The 15,333-nt window shown below is 41.4% G+C and overlaps 1 protein-coding gene across 3 annotated transcripts in view; it reads left to right on the forward strand.

Moving 5' to 3' along the window:
• The window catches only part of LINGO1 (leucine rich repeat and Ig domain containing 1), a 589,917-nt gene that overhangs the window by 467,497 nt on the left and 107,087 nt on the right, over positions 1-15,333 (forward strand). The window contains exon 1 of one of the 3 annotated variants that reach the window (XM_082254208.1): positions 5,741-5,862. The exons of the other annotated variants lie outside the window; for them this stretch is intronic. The gene's annotated coding sequence lies outside the window, so the exon portion shown is untranslated. Of the gene's footprint in view, positions 1-5,740; positions 5,863-15,333 lie in introns of those variants that run through there. 3 annotated transcript variants of the gene reach the window in all.

The raw sequence follows: 15,333 nt of genomic DNA on the forward strand, positions 1-15,333 counted from the left end.
GTAATGCTTATTTAATCTAGGAGGATCTAATATAGAGGAAAACTTACCGTATTGCATCTGGTTTTCTTTTCTCTTGCCCCGGATTGTGGGCAGGTGCTCAACATTATCAAATATAATACAGGACCACCAGTAACTGCTAGCCCTGCATTTTAAGTAGTAATGTTGGCAAGAGGGTCAGCGAAACAACTGGAGTGGCTTTCAGGAACTGGTCATCAATATCAGAAGTGGGAGAAAAGGTAGAGTAAGGTAAGTAATACCTCTACTAGACCCCCCCCCCCCCAGACAAAGCTTTAATTATATTTTACGTGTCATTGAAACAGCTGTTTCTTTTTGGTAAAGGCATCATATCTATTAACATTGGTAACCTCTCCATGGCTTCCTTGGAGATCAGACATTGTTGTTCATTATGATAGTTGTCATTTATATGGCTTATTATACAGTATTTTGTGTCAAAGCAATAATAAGATTTAGTATAGGCAGATTAAATTCTATTTAATACATTATCATTGATAAAGTCCGTGTAAAAAAGGAGCAAGTAAAAACAAAGGCACAACGGACTTACACACCTGCTCACCCGGCGCTAAAATAAATATGAAATGCAATGTGAAAATCACATATAAAAGTAAGCTGCTGCTATAACATCAAATAACATAAATAAAGGTGCATATAAAGCTTGCAATCATCAAATGTAGCAGACTAAAACGCACTAGCAGCGCTCAAATACAGTGCAATCCACTGGGATAGGGAATAAAGTCAATACAGTTCATGCACAGTGCCCAAATGGTGTCCACTGACGGCAGTCCTACACGAACAGGAAATGCTTTTGATGTTCACCACACCGGACCCTCCACCTCACCAAGGTGCTCACCCTCAAGGAAATGCACTCACCAGAAATCTGGTCAAAACGAGCCCACAACATAAGCCAATCTCCGGCTGAAAATCGATCGTCCGATCTCCACAGGAAAGCGACATCCACCAGACAAAACACCTGATAGATCTCGGTCAGATCAATATGTAAAGCGGACCCAGAGTGCATTCCCAGGATTCAGAGGCGGTACCTCCCACAGCTCCATACGTCCCCAGCTGGATGGCTCCCCTCCTCCTCCTGAGCTCAGCTCGATGCCAGCCTGCAGCCCGTCAGCGGATCCGCCGCAGACTACAACTCCCAGATAAAGTCCACCTAGCCAGCGAAGACAAAAGCTGTCTTCATGTTTTAAATGGTTTATTGTCATTAGCTGTTATTTGCTGGCTGGGCTAGACATTTCATCAGCCAAATAAAAATGCATTTAGAGTGCAAGCTTCTATGGTGAGCAGGTTTTTCAGAATTAGAAGAGGCTGTGGTCCAGCTAAGCCAAGCCAGCTGAGACTAGCACATTGGACTGGAATATATGAACTGGATTAGAGGTTAGCAGATAAATAGGCAGTGCAGAAATAACAAGAGATGAAGGCTACAGGAAGCCCAATGTGACTGAGGCAATAGAGTGAACAGATGAGGATCTATAGTTTGTCAATGTGGATGAACCTATGGGGCCTACTTGCTGTTAGAGGAACTGTGTTAGGAAGAGCAGCACAAGAGGGGACCATGAGGGAGCGAAACTGCAACATTAGGGCTAGTACAGTAAAAGATGGTGCTATGGCAGAGCAATAGCTACGCCTTCATAACTGAGGCTGAATGACAAAGGCACTGCTCCATTCACACCTGGGCGTTTTTGTTTCAGGCGTTTTTTCAGGCATTTTTTTCAGGCGTTTTTATGGGCGTTTTTGCAGGCGTTTTTTGTGCAGGCGTTTTTAGATTGACTAGACACCAATGGAAAACGAATGTAATCTGCCCAAAAAGAAGCTCATGTACTTTTTTGAGCGTTGGGCGTTTTGCTTCAGGCGTTAAAACGCTCAGATGTGAACAGGGGCCACTTAAATGAATGGGGTTTTACTTGTTGGGCGTTTTGGAAACGTTTTTTTTAGCGTTTTTGGAGCTGAAAACGCCCAGGTGTGAATGGAGCCTTAGGGACACCACAACTTCGGTAGCAGGGATACCATTGCTTAAACCAGATGGACCTTTGGGTGGCGATTCATTCTGGGAGAAGTGGGCCTAAAAAGTGAAATTGTCTAAACATTTATGCCAGCTTCCTCTATTTGTGGCTGTGGACAACTATGTCTGCTTGCCAGATTTGTTTAATTAAAATGTTTGCATAATGAGACAGATTTGAGTTAATGATGATAACATCTTTGCATAAGTAATACCTTTCCAACCCAGCAGCTATAATGTAGTTTATATAAAATATGTTTTATTTTCGTGCACCAAATCTTGCTTGTTTAATACCTCTGGTTAACCCCTTAAATAGTGTTCTGTCCTTTTTTTTTATAGTAATTTATAATAATGACAATTATACTTTGCATGAGCGGAAGACAGAAATTCACCTTGTGTTAGTAAGATTTAGTAGCACTGTAGCTTTTCTTCCTTATTTATATGTGGAGATGAATAAAGTTGGCACGAAGAAGCGTGTTTTATTTTAGAAGGTGATTGGCATTGGCATTAAAATAAGCATCAACAGATTATTTCTGAGCTCTGTACAGTTGGTTGATTGGAGTTGTGTTGGAATGGATTTGAAGCATATCTAAATCCAAGAAAAAGAATGTAATAAAATTGCAGAGTACCAGTGCTTAAATGTGGTGGCTGCATTTGTTTTCTTTTTTCAGGATTTTTCCCACGAATTGTTACCTAGTGATCCATCCTACCAGTAACACCCTTCCTGTCCTAGGGTGACAACGCACTCTCGTTGTACTGTATCAATAGGGTTAGATGGGACAGAGGTTAGAGGGACACTGTTTTCATCAAAGGACATGACTACAGCCCTCTCTTCTTTTCCGTATATTATTTTGGGGAGATGTTTTCTAATCCACTGAAAGAACAAGGAACAATGTAAATGATAACAATCAGCACAAGACACTATAGCAGAACACAATAGGGTTTATATACTAAAACTGGAGAGTGCAAAATCTGGAGTATTGGACCTCAGTGACCTCCACTATAAACAGGGTTCTGGGCTTGGCGATTCCTTTGGATCCCAAGCACTGCCTCTTGGGTATACTGGATCACATTATAGATGACTGCTACTTACGGGAGGCAGCGGCACGAGCTCTGTTTCAAGCCCGACTACTTATTCTGAGACGCTGGATTGATAAGGAACCTCCTACATATAGACTCTGGCTGGAGCAACTGGGCAACACTCTTCGCATGGAGAAATACATTTACTTGCATAGGGGTGCCCCGGCCAAATTCCAGAAAGTCTGGGGAGTCTGGTTGAGCTGTCCGGGGATGGCTCCCACGGATCTGATCCTAGATCGCCTGTTACTTTAATTGCTGGGGGTGGGGTAGACCACTGGAGGTTAGATTGGGGGGAATTATTTTGATCTGGGTTATGGGACTGTTGCCTTGCGTTATGTTTTTGGTTCAGGCTGTTCTTTGATTCATGCTGTATACTGGCTATGTTGCTGAGATCTGTCTACGATTCTGTGCCTTTATTTGTAGATGTGCTTTTGATCCAATCTGCTTGTTGCAATCTTTGTTTCTATGTGCGATTTCTCAATAAACTTTTTTATCTTGATTTAAAAAAAAAAAAATCTGGAGTAGCTCTGCATAGTAACCAATCAGCTTCCATGTTTTTTTGTCAAAGCTTAATTGAACAAGCTGAAGTTAGAAGCTGATTTGCTACCATGCACAGTTGCAACAGATTTTGTACAATTTTAGTAAATCAACCCCAATATGTTATGGGGTGGCAGGCAGTAATTCATTAATGTATAATACCGCATATCACCATATACAAAATACAGACAAATAAATACAACCAGGCATTGGGTTGAAATAAATAAGGCCGCGGCCGTTTATTATTGGTTTTAAATAATAATTAAATAACTTTGATAATAAAATTAACCATAAGACTCAAACAACCTAGCCACTACGGCTCAGGTTGCATAAATAACAAAATGATCCAAAAATATTTTTCCAACATTACATAAACGCAATTAAACAACCATATATTGTAAAGAAATGTTAGTCCCCCTATGCAATAAGCAAAGGTGACAATACCACATAATAATTTGGCCGCGACAAACAAGGGGAGGGAGGGGAACACCACAGTTCCGTTTCTGAAGCGATTAGATTCCTCTGCTGAGGTGCCCTTTAACCACTTCAATACCGGCCACTTTTTCCCCTTCCCGCCCAGGCCAATTTATAGCTTTTAGCGCTGTTGCATTTTGAATGACAATTGTGCGGTCATGCAACACTGTGCCTAAACCAAATTTATGTAATTTTTTTCCCACAAATAGAGTTTTCTTTTGGTGGTATTTGATCACTGCAAGGTTTTTTATTTTTTGCTAAACAAATAAAAAAGCAAAGTTTGTAAAAACAAAAAGTTTTTTTGTTTATGTTATAAAATTTTGTAAATAGATATGTTTTTTCCTGCACTGATGAGCACTGATGAGGAGGCATGGGTGGGGTGGCACTGATGGGGTGGCACTAATACGCGGCACTGATAGGCAGAACTGATGGTCACTGATATGTGGCACTGATAGGTAGCATTGATATGCAGTATTGGTGGGCACTGATAGGCAGCATTGGTGGGCACTGATAGGCGGCACTGGTGGGCAATAATGGGCACTGGTGGGCGGCACTGATAGATGGCAATGATGGGCACTGGTGGGCAGCACTGATGGGGAGGGCACTGGCAGGCTCCCTGAGCCCTGATTGCCATCCCTGGTGGCCATGGTGGGCATTCCTGGGGTCATGGGTGGGCATCCCTGGGGTCATGGGTGGGCATCCCTGGTGGTTCTAGTAGCACCCCCCCCCAAGGGTCTGCACTGGTAATCAATGCTCTGATTACCAGTGCAGACCCCCCCCCTGTCAGGAGAGCCGCAGATCGGCTCTCCTCTACTCATGCCTGAGGAAAGCCGATCAACGGCACTTCCTATTTACTATGTGACCAGCTGTGATTGGACACAGCTGGTCACATGGTAAAGAGCCTACGTCAGTAGGGTCTTTACCGAGATCAGAGATGCGGTGACACACCACAGCACCGATCGCTGCTTTGCGAGCCCCCATATGACATCCGGTCAGTATAATGTAACCACCTTCCCGCCGTCATTTGCCGAAAGGGTGAGTGGAAAGTGGTTAAATACCCCAGAAAGGGGTTCTTGGTGGGCTATTCGGGCGGGATAAATGAGCGGGAAGAGCTACTTGACCCCAGGGAGAAGGTCAAATAGCCAATTCTCCCTGGATACAGGGAAGCTTTAAGCGGGAATTATAAGCGGGAAGGAGGACATTTGACCTCATAAGGAAAAGGTCAAATAACCCTCACCTCAGAGTCAAATATCCTACTCCCTCACAGCTAAATGAATGCTTTAACATACTTTAGAATTATCTCTGACGCCAACCCATGAGAAAAGGGGTGCAATACTGCTCCCCCTTTCCCCCGTGACCTTCTAAGATTTCTAAGAGGATTAACAGGAATTTGAAAAACAATCATTTCTGAGAATAAATAAGCCCTTTGTTTCATTATTCAGTTTTTCTTACTTTTGACCAGAATATCAAATGTGGCTGTTGATAAAGCAGATTTCACATCATCCTTGGATTTTTATTTTTTATTTTTTTTGGCACATGCTGAACATTTTTTCGCTTTTAGGAGGCTGAATTTGAAGCCAAAATGAATAACTCATGCCACCCAGATAAACAAAAAAATGCTGTATAATGGGATTATTATAGGGAATAAAAACATATGACCTTTTAGAGAAAAGAGTAAAGATACTCCAACAAAAATGAGATAAACAAACCCTGGATCAAAGGGCCCCTATGTAACATATTTTAAGGTAGATATAGAAAACTATGATGTTGCTTTTATATTTTCATCGTAGTCTTGTTATATTCAGCTAAAGAAAACAGGCTGCCTGCATAGTCTTTCATGAGGCAGCTAACAGGAAGATTGTTGTGTGCAGAAAAATATTTCCCTTTGGGATTAGAGCTTTATGTGCAATATATTCAGCTTCTATAATCCCATAAAAATGTTTCGATACATATTTGTGAATCTTCTCAAAGCCATTTTAACTTTTTTTTTAATGTATCTTCAAAGGTGAGCTCCTTTAAAGAACATGAAAACATGCATACCATAGAAGTGCCCCATTCACATTTTTGTATCGCACTCCTGATAATGTCAGCATCAAATGGGTAATGGGCATAAGCAATGATAACAAAACATAGCATGATGCAGACTAAATAGTAATCCGGGATTACACTGGCATACTAGGATAATGTCAAGTAAGATTATATCAATTGTGAAGGTATTTTCAAGGTGTTTTCACCTCGGAATTTTCCAGCAGGGACCAGCGTAGATGCTGGGGGCAGTGAAGGCCTCTGGTGTCAACCACTGTGTCCTAGTAAATGTTTCTGTTTTTATGTGTCAATGTGTTTTTTTTTTTACTGATACTAAGAGTATAAACTGGAACAAATAAATGGTCACCCTGCAGCAGTGTATCACAATTAACTATTGCCTACAAAGACGCCTGGATGCTTTAACATGTAATTAGCGCTGCATCTGCATTCTGACGTCTGACCAATAAAGCTAGCTATACATGCATCAGTTAGAGGAATATTGAGAGAATGACAGTGTACTTTGTTCAGCGAAATTATGCTTTATGCATAAATTGTCGTACACCTGTGTCTGTTGACTTGCCCAGTTTTCTGTCAGTTATCCAGCTCAGGCACTTTCCCCGCATAGACACATTTACAGTTGCTATAAAGTCACTGATGTTTAGCTTCGTTTTCATTTAATTTTATTCATGTATGCAATGCCAACATATTCTGCAATTAAACCAGAGACCAAAGGCAACACAGCTAACTGCTAATCCACCACGCGGTTTGAATATTTTACCAATATTCAACCAGATTTTTAACAGTTATTGCTGACAATTATTTTTTTGCGGTTAATTTTTTGTTTTTTAGAAATGTAAATTGTTTTTCCTATTGATGTGTTATGAAGCATAATTTAGAGTGAAAATCATGTAGAATTACATGCACGTATGTAACTTTTTATTGTAAAATATAAAACCTATAAGGAAACATTACAGCGGGGGTTGGCAACCCGTCAATCGCGATTTACTTTTCAACCTCGGGCTGGTGATAGGTAGATCACCATTGAATTCGTGCCGACCTGCAAGTGCTTCCCCCCCCCCCAACATCTATTGCCTGAGCTGTCTTACCACCTGAGCTCTCAAGCTGGAAGCACAGCCAGTTCTAGGCAGAATCAATAAAAGGAGTAGAAACTGCGCTAATAATTTAAATAATTTATCAATTTTTAGATTAATTTATTATTTATATATAAAAAAAAATATATATATATATAGATAGATAGATAGATTATTTTTACAAATTTTCAAAGCAGCAACTCTTCTGTGAGATACAAACACAGTCCCAAATGTTGTAAACAATTACAGAGTTGCGCCGTTAAAGTGAAAATAAATTTCTCGCTTACCAGCTCGCACAGGCCTCCTATTACAGAAGGTCAGTGACACTTGTGGCTATATACCCAGCCTGGGTCTTCGGTACCATCTGAGGATCCTCTCAGAGCATCTGACCAATCGTCTGGAGAGTGATGTCATAAATAAAACACAGAAGGCTCCACATAGTGTAAAATCCTTAAAACTTTATTACCAAAGCTTTAAAATTGCGCTTACATCAACAGTAGTAAATAATAATTGCTTTTTAAAATAATTTTGCCGGACAGAAAATCAGCAACAACTCGTCCTTCCGGGAATCAATGCTCCGCCCTTCACGTTTTGTCATAAAGTGAATTTGTCCGGGGCCACCATCACTGATGGTTTAATCACTTTAATAGCACAACTCTGTAATTGTTTACAAAGGTGTGGGCAAAGGTTCCCCATCCCGCAGCACGCCCCTTTCCCCTGCGGATTAGCTGTTGGCTAGTTTGGACTCTTGCAGCCCTGAATGCAGAGTGCTGATCTATGCCGACCCTCCTCTCCAGTTCCAGAACAAGTAGCTGTATTACAGCAGCCCTCCTGTTCCTCCAGACCCCCCTGTACCACACCCTCCTCTACCATGCCCTCCACACCCACCTGCTCTGTGCCTTCAAGACCCTCCTGTACCAGGCCCTCCTGACCCCTCTGTACTGTGCCTTCCTGACCCCCCCTCTTTACACTGCCAGGTCGACCCCCTGTCCTGCTGACCCCTTGTCTTTTGCCTTGTAGACATCCTGTGTTCTGCCGTGCTAGTCTCTCTCCTGCTCACCCCTGCCATCTGCCCTACTGATCTCTGTAAACTGCCCTACATCCTACTGACCTCTGTACACTGCCCTACATTTTACTGACCTCTGTACACTGCCCTACATTTTACTGACCTTTGTACACTGCCCTGCCTACTACTGACCTCTGTAAACTGCTCTACCAACTACTGACCTCTGTACACTGCCCTATGTCCCACTGACCTCTGTACACTGCCCTACATCCTACTAACCTCTGTACACTGCCCTACCCACTACTGACCTTTGGGGGCTTGATAGTTATCTAAAAAAGCAAAAAAAGTTTGCCTACCCCTGCACTAGAAGAACAAAAAGAGGTTGATTTACTAAAGGTAAATGGACTGATCACTTTGCAAGTGCAGTTGCTCCAGTGCTTAGTAAATGAGGGGAAGCTCTGAAGCTCTGCTGATTTCCATCATCCAATTATGTTCAAGCCTAAATGCTGTTTTTTTTTTTTTTTTTTTTATTCTTTGCATATGATAGGGTATTCTTTGCAAAGTGAAACATAAGCGCATTTACTAAGATCTGGACCAACTGCACATTAGAGTGCAACTGAGTTTGTAAAATGGACAGTCTATTGGCCTTTAGTAAATCAACCCCATGATTTATCTTAACACAAATGCAAAAAAATAAAAAAAATTGCAGCTTACCAACCCTTTATTGTGTGGCAGTTTAAATTTTCTTTTTTAGGATTTTTTTCCTTTATTTTTTCCGGGTTATCCCACCAGTAACACAAAGCCTGTAACGGGGGGTTCTATTCTATGGAGGAGCAATTGCACTGGTGCAAGGTAGATGTGGATCAGATGCGATATAGGTTCAATAAAATACAGGGTTGGTATAGGTGCAGTCTAGGTATGGAATCCGTTTAGTATAGAGTGCAGTATAGTTGTGGTATGGTGTCCTGCTCTTACTGGCTCAGTCCCTGCTAGCAGTATCAGCAATTGATGAATAGCCCTCTCACCAGTCCCTGAGATGATGCAATGACCTCTCTCTGTTGAAAGGGGCCCCCTCTGTCTCTCCCTAAAGGCCTCTGTTGATCAGCGATGGAATGCAGAGGGTGAGTGGATGCTCCAGTCTCCCTGCTGCAGCAGTGCAGGTGCTGTGATGCCCCTGTATGTTCTCACTCCCAATCTTAGGCTCAGATCTCCTTTGGCAGGAAAAAATATTCAGACAGAGGTGCTCTCTTTAACTACCTTGTTTCCAAGAGGAGGAGCTTTTCCAGGCAGTTTAATAAAAATCATCCACTCCTCCTACTGCACAGTGCTTATTGGGATATGTATTGTAAGGAGCCCATACTTCCCTATATATGGCTGCATCACAAACTACAACTCTCAGGATTCTCAGTGCTCTGCATAGAGCCAATTTCCTTGGCTTTAGCTCTCCCCCTGCTGGCCGGAGGAGAACGGTGCATCATAACATAAATATCTCAGGCGAAGGAGAGAAGTACAAAAGGCAATGTCTCCTTCTCCATATTGCTGTAGCCCAGCACCTGGCTACAATTCTGTAATAAGCATGTTTAATACCTGGCCAATTAGCAGGGTTGGGGCCTGCTGTGCATACTAGGAGTTGTATTAAATATCTGAGGCACTTCCTGGCACATGGACTTCTCTCCAGGGCTTTTGCCTTGAGGAGATACATCAGTGATATGCAAGGATCTCCCTTTCCTGGAAGAAAAACCTTGAAGATACCAGCTGCCATGGTGTGCTACTCTTAAGTGGGGTACACACTAGTAGAAAATCTGCCGAAAATTCCCGTCCGAGGTAAAATCGTACAATTTTCGGCTAGTGTGTACACAACTTTCAGCAGCCGATGCTGACATTTTCAACGAAAAAAAACGAAGGGACAAACACCAAAATCTTAATGTGTATGCAGTACGTCCGTGAAAAATCGGATACGAAAGACTGCGCATGATCTGAAGTTGCTGACGACCTGGAAGTCTAGGAACAAATGTCCCAAAAAAAAAAAAAATCAAGCGAGAAATTTCGTGAACATTTATGCACTGTCAACTAAAAACGGTTATGAACGCTAAAAAGAGAGAGAAAGATCGGAGTGTGTACGGGCCTTTAGGTCTAGAGAAAGTAAACTTGCTTTTCCCCACATGGAGGTGGTGAGTGACTGGCTGAGTGTGAAAGCAACACAGGAACTTCTCGATTGCAGTCTTGTTTTGAATTCTAATACAAAGTTATGACTTGAACCTTAGTTTTCAATGAGCCCTGCAAGAGAGGAAACCCAAAGGTTAGAAAGACATGCAGAAGACTGAGGAATGCATTACAAGTGCAACCTACAGATATGCTATGCTCCCACCACCCTCTTTCATATTCCTATTTGTGCTAAAACATTGAGTGCTATTGTTAGGCCTAGAGGAAGCAGACTGCTGTTGTCCCTCACATGGACGTGACCAACTGGGTGGGAAAGTAACACAAGAACCTCTCCAATGTAATCCTGCCTTGAATTCTAATTATATTACACATTTTTAGTAGAGTTAGAAAAGGTTAGAACCTCTATTGAATTTTTATTGTTATCTCTGTCCCCATTGGAAAGATTCCTTTCCTTTCCTGTCCTAGTAACAGTGGACATAGAAACATGTTATAAAGAAGCTTTTCTCAGCAAGCACAAAGGTGGCAATAAAAGCTCATAGAAGTGGTAACCATTTCCCAATTTACCAAAATTTTAAAAATTGTTTATGAGATCATCTGCCCACAAATGGTTAATTTTGGAATAGTTTATAAAAACATAGAGTACAAATACATACCCCACATTCTTTGTTCTAGATGCATTTAGAAAATTAAATCTGATTGGTTGTGGCCAGCAACCTTGTTCTTGTCGTCAATTTCATGACAGTTGCCTGCCGACAAACATTTTGAGACATACAATAGGAAGCTTTGCTTGCTTTCAGGTAGTTGCGTTATTGGCATGCTGTGATAAGTTCAGACATAATACTTTATCTAGCTGTATATTAGGTGCTGATCCTGCATACGTTTTCACATTTCGGTGGTTATTCCCTGACTCTCCTTGTATTTCCCTGGGCTTAAATTTCCTTTCTTCTTCCCATCTTTTTTCTCCACTTCTGTTTCCATTTTTCTACCTCCTCTCTTTGTTTTCCTTCTGCTCTCTGTTTCCCCCTCCTTCTTTCTCTTTCATTCTTCACACACTCCTTTCACATTATTGATCGATTGTTTTATCAAGTCTCCCTGACTTTGTCCTCAGGGTGGAAAAGAGAGAAGGGATTTTGCTTATGATAGAGATCTGCAGACATTTCTTACAGAATCTCCACATGTATCACATGTACAAAGTTTTCGTATCACCTCTGTGTCTCTCTCTTTGTTTTACATGCAATGCAAGGAAGATCTGTTTACAAAAACTTTATTTAGCATGCCATGCATTTTTGGTCACATGCACACTGGCAGAGAAAACGGCCACTTGGGGTACAATTTGATAGTCAAATAACAGTGATTTGAAACCCTAACTCTGGGTGGTGCTCGAAAAAATCCTGATCCCACATTAAGGCTGAAGTGAGACAGAGAAAAATGCCACTTGGGGTACAATTTGATAGTCAAATAACAGTGATTTGAAACCCTAACTCTGGGTAGTGCTCAAAACAATCCTGAACCCACATTGAGGTTGAAGTAAATATTGCTCATGTTTCAATTGGATGATATAACACAGAGAAATACTCAATCTATGGTCTCGTGGTCTATTTTTCTGTTTGTTCTGGTTGTAGAGACCAGTCCAAAACCACTCCTTTTGCCGTCCTCTTACTGGTCTTGTTACTGCCCATTTTACTGATTTCATTACATACAGTGCCTTGAAAAATAATTATACCCCTTAAAATTTTCCACATTTTGTCATGTTACAACCAAAAATTTAAATGTATTTTATTGGGATTTTATGTGATTGACCAACACAAAGTGGCACATAAGTGTGAAATGGAAGGAAGATGATAAATGGTTTATAGATTTTTTTACAAATAAATATCTGAAAAGTGTGGCGTACTTTGTAGAATCATCTTTCGCTGCAATTACAGCTGTGAGTCTTTTTGGGGATGTCTCTACCAGGTTTGCACATCTAGAGAGTGAAATCTTTGCCCATTCTTCTTTGCAAAATAGCTCAAGTTCTGTCAGATTGGATGAAGGGCGTCTGTGAACAGCAATTTTCAAGACTTGCCACAGATTCTCAATTAGATTTAGGTCTGGACTTTGACTGGTCTATTCTAACACATGAATATGCTTTGATCTAAACCATTCCATTGTGGCTCTGGCTCTATGTTTAGGGTCGTTGTCCTGCTGGAAGGTGAACCTCTGCTCCAGTCTCAAGTCTTTTGCAGACGCTAATAGGTTGTCTTCTAAGAATTCTCTGTATTCGGCTCCATCTTCCCATCAATTCTGACCAGCTTCCCTGTCCCTGCTGAAGAAAAGCATCCCCACAACATGATACCGCCACCACCATGTTTCATGGTGGGGGTGGGGTGTTCATGGTGATGTGTAGTGTTCGTTTTCCTCCACACATAGCATTTTGCTTTTCGGCGAAAAAGTTCAATTTTGATCTCATCTGACCAGAGCACCTTCTTCCACATGTTTGCTGTGTCCCCTACACGGGGTCTTGCAAACAGGACTTCTTATGGCTTTCTTTCAACAATGGCTTTCTTCTTGCCACTTGTCCATAAAGGCCAGATTTGTGGAGTGCATGACTAATAGTTGTCCTGTGGACAGATTCTTCCACCTGAGCTGTGGATCTCTGCAGTTCCCCCAGAGTTACCATGGGCCTCTTGGCTGCTTCTCTGATTAATCCTTGCCCAGCCTGTCAGTTTAGGTGGACGGCCATGTCTTGGTAGGTTTGAAGTTGTGCCATACTCATTCCATTTTCAGATGATGGATTGAACAGTGCTCCGTGAGATGTGCAAAGCTTGGGATATTTTTTCTTAAAACCTAACCCTGCTTTAAACGTCTCCACAACTTTGTCCCTGACCTGTCTGGTGTGTTCATTGGCCTTCATGATGCTGTTTTTTCACTAAGGTTCTCTAACAATCCTCAGAGGGCTTCACAGAACAGCTGTATTTATACTTATACTGAGATTAAATTAAACACAGGTGGACTCTATTTACTAATGAGGAGACTTTTGAAGGCAATTGGTTCCACTAGATTTTAGTTAGGGGTATCATAGTAAATGAGGCTGAATACAAATGCACGCCACACTTTTCAGATATTTATTTGTAAGCAATTTTGAAAACCATTTGTCATTTTCCTTCCACTTCACAATTATGTGCCACTTTGTGTTGGTCTATGTCCCAATAAAATATATTTAAGTTTTGGGTTGTAACATGACAAAATGTGGAAAATGTCAAGGGGTATGAATACTTTTTTAAGGCACATACTGTGGTCATAGGATTGCATGTAGGATCAGTGGCTAATGGTCCTTCTTTGTATGTGATGGCATAGCAGTGATTGTGGAAGGGAAGTGGATTGGAACATGGAGTATGGTAAGGAATACTCCCTTAGAAAAAAAGTAGTGTTGTGTGTGTATATATATATATATATATATATATATATATATATATATACACAGTGGTGCAGCATATCAGTGCCCACCATCAGTGCTGCCTTATCAGCGCAGCCCCATCAATGCAGCTTATTTGTGCCACCTCATCAGTGGCCATCAGTGCAGCCTTATCAGTGCCCATTAATACAGCCTCATGTCATGGGATTAGTAAGATTACTCATTTCTTTTAAGATATTTGGACTTGTGTTTGCTGCCTCTCATTGTATAATGACTAGGAAGTCCATAGTCATTATATAAAAAAGTGAAATAATCAGTGGCAGCAAACACAAGTCCAAATATCTTATAAGATAGGAGTAATCTTACTAATCCAGTGACATATTGCGATTGCACATATGGAGGTGAGCAGGTCCAAAATATTATTGCCATCATATACAATTAAAAGTCTTAATTGTATATGATGCAATTCAGTATGCTCGCTCAAGGACAAGGATGTTTAAAGAAACAAAATGATATTATTGACATGATGCCTGCCATACCTGGGGGCGGAGGAGGGTAGGCGGAGCATTAGGCTGCAGTGCCACACTTATTAGCATTGGCGGCCGTCGGGCCAGTTGTATTAAGTGTGTTTGGCGGCCTGTGGTCTGTCTGAATGTCCTCATCGGCCAGTATTATCATACCGGCAATTAGCAGCGTGACCGCTTTATGGGGGTGCCAGACTGATCTGCCTCCTGGACCCTGCCCTCCGGCCCAATTCGCCCCATTAGACTGGCACTATACTAAAAGCAAAGCGCAAGCTGGCGGGGGACCCTTTTCGTGCGGGAGCCAGGAGGAGGCTGTTTTTTTTTTGTGTGCGGGTTGCAGCTTTTTTGCTGCCCCCCTGCAAAGTGCCACCCTAGGCCAAGATAGAGCACTATATGATATATGAGATGTGTGTGTGTGTGTATATATATATATATATATATATATATATACACACACACACAAATGTCAGACAGATTGCCTTAAAACCTTCCCAATGTGGAATTATTATGATATTTACAAATAATAAATGATGTTAACACTAAAAGAAATCCCCATCAGATAGAACAACCTTGAGTTTTTTTGAATGCATATGTCTAGATGACCCTCATTTCCCAAAGCTAATCTCTTTATTGTACAACTTACTGCTTGGTGGTCCTTCTTTACCACTTAATTTTCATATTAATAAAAAGGGCTAAAGATCTTAATATCACTATTGAACAGGAACAATGGTTATAATTTGGGAGACTACTTGCTACTTGTTCTCAATGCTACCAATGCTACCAATGAAACCAATGCTAACGTCATGTACCGCTGGTATTTTGTCCCTCCTCTGATGGCCTAATTAATCTCAGGAAGTATGGGGTGTTGTTTCCAGGGCTGTCCTGACCAAAGTACATGACTTCATATTGGATGTGCCCAGTAGTCCAACCTCTTTGTCAGCGAGTTATGATCTATTGATGCCATTATTAGGATTGGGTCTGTTATACCTGAAGGGTTTCACATGTACTGTCAC

Source organism: Pelophylax lessonae, assembly GCF_965119305.1.
Source record: "Pelophylax lessonae genome assembly, chromosome: 4".
In the NCBI taxonomy this organism is placed as follows: Eukaryota; Metazoa; Chordata; class Amphibia; order Anura; family Ranidae; genus Pelophylax; species Pelophylax lessonae.